Source organism: Arachis ipaensis, chromosome B01 (genome assembly GCF_000816755.2).
Source record: "Arachis ipaensis cultivar K30076 chromosome B01, Araip1.1, whole genome shotgun sequence".
In the NCBI taxonomy this organism is placed as follows: Eukaryota; Viridiplantae; Streptophyta; class Magnoliopsida; order Fabales; family Fabaceae; genus Arachis; species Arachis ipaensis.
The window spans coordinates 117397303-117403157 of NC_029785.2; the positions used below are offsets into that span (position 1 = coordinate 117397303).

General features: G+C 33.6%; 1 long non-coding RNA gene across 1 annotated transcript; it reads right to left on the minus strand.

Moving 5' to 3' along the window:
• LOC110272148 lies at positions 778 to 2276 on the minus strand. Its single transcript, XR_002363093.1, has 2 exons — positions 2236 to 2276; positions 778 to 1261 (listed from the first exon to the last, which is right to left on the minus strand). It is a non-coding gene; the product is annotated as an uncharacterized LOC110272148 (long non-coding RNA).

Here is a 5855-nt window from a genome sequence, read left to right on the forward strand (position 1 = left end):
TAACATTATAAATCCTCTTTCCTCAAGGATTTTTCAGCGCTTTCCAAAACTGACAACTTTCTGACCTTAGCTTTAGTTGTCAAAGCATCAACATTCTTATTCTCCTCTAAGAACATCATAACAATCCTTGCTAAGCCTCATGAGATGCTTTTGGTGCTGGAACACTCCCTCCTCCACTTATCCTCCCTGCCAAAAACAAAAAACATAATTTGTAACAAATAATTGAACTTTGGAGATCTATTGAAAGAAAATAATTTCATAACTCCTCTCTAGATATTTTGCCCATATACCATCAAAAGTGTTAGATATTTTTCACTCTTATAAAATCTCCAATAGATATAGCAAATTATGTAGTTATGAAAATTTTTTTGACGTCAATCATAAGCTTTATAGTTCATAATAAAGAGAAATCAATGGCATTTAGATTTGATCAAGTAATGACAACAAAAGTGATTAAAAGCAAGAAATGCCTAAAACACATAAAAAGCATGCTTAAGACAATATCATAAAATTCTGTTAGCAAATCATAAAATTCTATTACCAATTTATATTTTTCAAACGCCAAACAATAGAATTCAAGAAAAACATATTAAGCTAATAAAATGAAATAAGAAAAAACTAACACAACTCATGAACGGGCACTTGTCGAGTAAAGAACCTACTACTACTCTATTTCCATTTCGTTTGGCAACATCTACTAGTCTCTTCCAAGTTGGTTCCTTCTACTATTTAATATCTTTGCTTTAGGCCTCTTTCTCTGCATGTTGTCTTTGGCACTGTTCGAATAACTCAACCTCTATTTCTAAGAACATCTTGCGAATATTCAAAGTGAGTCCTTAAACTGTCTGATTCCAATTATTGGATATATTACAACTCTATTTTAAGAAATTAAACTCACAATATGCTCATCATTCCATAAAAAGAGAGCTACTCTGCAACCTTCATTGCAAGTATATCGAAGCAAAGACTTCTAAGGGAACATTCAACATGATTTTTATTAATTGTTGGACACTATTGGTCCATATGCTTCATAAAACAACTGGCAATCACCACAAAGGAAATAAAAAAAACACCTGATATTGAGACAGGCCATCATACTCCACCAACACTTGTCTCTTAAGATAGTATCATCCACGCTGCTAGAATTTGCATCACAGCTCTCAGCCTGTAATGCAAATTGCACCTTGTGGTCATCATCACCAGCATTGGGCATTAAATTATCATTAGTTTCAAAAAATTCATCCCACACGTTACCTTGAAGCTATAACACAAAACATGTATTTAGATTTTAGAAAATAACTTACAACACCATGGCACCACAAAGCATAGCATCAAAAATAATAATAAAAAATTGGTGATAATCATAAATCCACTATAGTTGCCAACTCTTTGTTTTTCAGGAAGCTATAGTTGAAAAAAGCCAAAAGGGTATACCATTAAATAAAAGAGAACTTATCTTTTAGTAGAAATTTGGAAGCTAACCAATGAAGTATTCCTTCATAATTCAGAGATTCATCATAAATTTAGAATATTTTTCTTCCAAAAACATAGATTCATCACCACTGGTTAGCATTTTAAGAGATGAAGACTCCTGAAAAAAATTAGAACAAAAGCCTAGTCATAGCTTTTCATAATCTGAATTTTTTGAATGAGTTGTTGAATATATATTAGAGATAAAGACAAACAGAAAACATGAACTTTAAATGCATGAAAACCACATACTCATTACCAAAGGAAAAGTAATAGATTGCAAAAGGGTCATTGTATTAAATATAACTAATTTATTTAAAAAATAAGATCATTACAATTTAGTCACATTTTTTAAATTTTGTATGGATTGTTTCTTGATAACAATGGCCAAAAGAATAAACATGCTTTGAATGGGTGCAAAATAAATAAATAAATAAATAAATAAATAAAAGTGTGCATGATAGGAAAGAAAGCATGCATATCCATATAAGTAGAAATTGAACAATTCACATCTCTTTCTATCCAAAGATCATAATTCATTAACATTGACATAAAATACTTAAAGTGGCTATTATCCGTCCTACTATACTATCCAAATCTACATCTCAAAAAGAAAAAAAAAAGAAAAGAAACTTTTTAAAAACACAAATGGCAAAAAGAAAAGAAAAAAAAAAGAATATACATGGTCCAAAAGCATATTAAAGCACATGCATTATAGAAACAGCATCAATAATATAGTGCATTCACATTGAAAAATATGCTTACCTCTGGTTTCCCTCATTGGATTATAATGTGCTATGATAAGTGATGAGCGGATAATTTATACGCTTTTTGGCATTGTTTTTAGTATGTTTTTAGTAGAATCTAGTTACTTTTAGGAATGTTTTCATTAGTTTTTATGTTAAATTCACATTTCTGGACTTTACTATGAGTTTTTGTGTTTTTCTGTGATTTCAGGTATTTTCTGACTGAAATTGAGGGACTTGAGCAAAAATCAGATTCAGAGGTTGAAGAAGGACTGCTGATGCTGTTGGATTCTGACCTCCCTGCACTCAAAGTGGATTTTCCAGAGCTACAGAACTTGAAATGGCGTGCTTCCAATTGCGTTAGAAAGTAGACATCCAGGGCTTTCCAGCAATATATAATAGTCCATACTTTGGCCAAGAATAGATGACGCAAACTGGCGTTCAACGCCAGCTCTCTGCCTCATTCGCTCTTCAACTTGAATGTGATGAACGTGACAATCATCATCATTCCCTATGAACGCGTGCCTGACAACCACTTCCGTTCTATTTTCGATTGAATGAGTGTCTCTTAGATCTCTTAACCAGAATCTTCGTGGTATAAGCTAGATTGATGGCGGCATTCAAGAGAATCCGGAAAGTCTAAACCTTGTCTGTGGTATTCCGAGTAGGATTCAATGATTGAATGATTATGACGAGCTTCAAACTCGCGATTGCTGGGCGTAGTGACAGACGCAAAAGGATAGTAAATCCTATTCCAGTATGATCGAGAACCAACAGATGAATAGCCGTGCCGTGACAGGGTGCGTTGACCATGTTCACTGAGAGGATAGGATGTAACCATTGACAAGGGTGATGCCTCCAGACGATTAACCGTGCCGTGACAGGGCATTTGGATCATTTTCCCGACAGAAGACCGAAAGTAGCCATTGACAATGGTGATGCATTACATAAAGCCAGCCATGGAGAGGAGTAAGACTGATTGGATGAAAATAGCAGGAAAGCAGAGGTTCAGAGGAACGAAAGCATCTCTATTCACTTATCTGAAATTCTCTCCAATGATTTACATAAGTATTTCTATCACTATTTTATTAATTATTTTCGAAAACCCCATTACTATTTTATATCCACCTGACTGAGATTTACAAGGTGACCATAGCTTGCTTCATACCAACAATCTCCGTGGGATTCGACCCTTACTCACGTAAAGTATTACTTGGACGACCCAGTGCACTTGCTGGTTAGTTGTGCGAAGTTGTGAACCATGGTATTGGCATCATGTTTTTGGCGCCGTTGCCGGGGATTGTTCGAGTTTGGACAACTAACGGTTCATCTTGTTGCTCAGATTAGGTAATTTTCTTTTTGTTTTAATTTCCAAAAATTTTTTCAAAAAATCTTTCAAAAATTTTCTCATCAGTTTTCGAAAAAAAAAATAAAAATGTTTTCAAAAATATATTTTTCTTCAGAATTTTTAAGAATGAATTCTAGTGTTTCATGATGATTTGTTGAATCCTGGCTGGCTGTAAGCCATGTCTGATCTTTTGGACTGAGGTTTCAACTTATCATCACAAGAGCTTGTTGATTCTCACACACTTAGTTGTTCTATACATGGAAGGTATCAACAGCATACCAAAGCTTGGCTGGTTATTAAGCCATGCCTGACCCTTTGATTGGAGCTTTAGACTAACATGGCAAGACTCCTGGAATTCATATTAAAAATTTTGAATCCTTATTTTTTTTCTTTTTCAAAATGATTTTCGAAAATTTTAAAATAAAAAGACAAAAAAATCATAAAATCATAAAAATCAAAAATATTTTGTGTTTCTTGTTTGAGTCTTGAGTCATGTTATAAGTTTGGTGTCAATTGCATGTGCATCTTGCATTTTTCAAAAATTCTCATGCATTCATAGTGTTCTTCATGATCTTCAAGTTGTTCTTGGTAAGTCTTCTTGTTTGATCTTTGCATTTGCATGTTTTGTGTCTTTTCTTGTTTTTCATATGCATTCTTGAATTCTTAGTGTCTAAGCATTAAAGAATTCTAAGTTTGGTCTCTTGCATGTTTTCCTTGCATTAAAAATTTTTCAAAAATATGTTCTTGGTGTTCATCTTGACATTCATAGCATTCTTGCATGCATTCATTGTTTTAATCTAAAAATTTCATGCATTGCATCATTTTTCTTGTTTTTCTCTCTCATCATTAAAAATTCAAAAATCAAAAAAATATCTGTCCCTTTTTCTCTCTTAAAATTTCGAAAATTAGATTTGACTTTTTCAAAAATTTTTAAAAATCTAGTTGTTTCTTATGAGTCAAATCAAATTTTCAATTTAAAAATCTCATCTTTTTCAAAATCTTTTTCAAAAATCAAATCTTTTTCAAATTTCTTAGTTATTTTCGAAAATTATAAAAATGTTTTTCAAAAATCTTTTTCTTATTTTTACATCATCTTTTCGAAAATATCATAATCAATTAATGTTTTGATTCAAAAATTTCAAGTTTGTTACTTACTTGTTAAGAAAGATTCAAACTTTAAGTTCTAGAATCATATCTTGTGATTTCTTGTGAATCAAGTCATTAATTGTGATTTTAAAAATTCAAATCTTTTTCAAAAACTAATTTCTATCATATCTTTTCAAAAATATCTTCTTATCTCACCTTTTTCAAAAAAAAAAAAAACTGATTTCAAAATATCTCTTCTAACTTCCTAACTTCTTATCTTTTAAAAATTTGTTTCAACTAACTAACTAACTTTTTGTTTGTTTCTTATCTTTTTCAAAACTACCTAACAAACTCTCTCTCTCTCTCTAATTTTCGAAAATATCTCCCCCTTTTTCAAAATTTCTTTTTAATTAACTAATTATTTCAATTTTTAAGTTTGGTGTTAGGGGAGTCTCAACAATGCTCTGAACATCTGTGAGGCTCCATGAGAGCCCACTATCAAGCTATTGACATTAAAGAAGTGCTTATTAGGAGGCAACCCAATGTTTATCTAATTATATTTTTCTTGGTTATATGTCTTTATAGGTTCATGATCATATGGAGTCACAAAATAAATATAAAAATTGAAAACGGAATCAAAAACAGCAGAAGAAAAATCACACCCTGGAGGAAGCATCTGCCTGGCGTTCAACGCTAGAATAGAGCATGGTTCTGGCGCTGAACGCCCAAAATGGGCAGTATCTGGGCGCTGAACGCCCAAAATGGGCATCATCTGGGCGCTGAACGCCAGAATTGCACCCTGGAGAGGAGCTGGCGCTGAACGCCCAGAACAAGCATGGTTCTGGCGTTCAACGCCAGAAATAGGCAACAAATGGGCGTTGAACGCCCAAAATGGGCACCAACCTGGCGCTGAACGCCCAGAGTTGTGTGCAAGGGCATTTTACCTGCCTAATTTGGTGCAATGTTGTAAATCATTGAACATCTCAGGATCTGTGGACCCCACAGGATCATCTCAGGATCTGTGGACCCCACAGGATTCCCACCCACCTCACCCCTCTCTCTCCATTCTTGATCATCCCTTCTGCTTTCCATTCACCACTCACATCCATACACACATCCCTCCATCTCCTCCATATCTTTTTCTTCTTCTTCTATTCTCTCTTCTTTTGCTCGAGGACGAGCAACATTCTAAGTTTGGTGTGGTA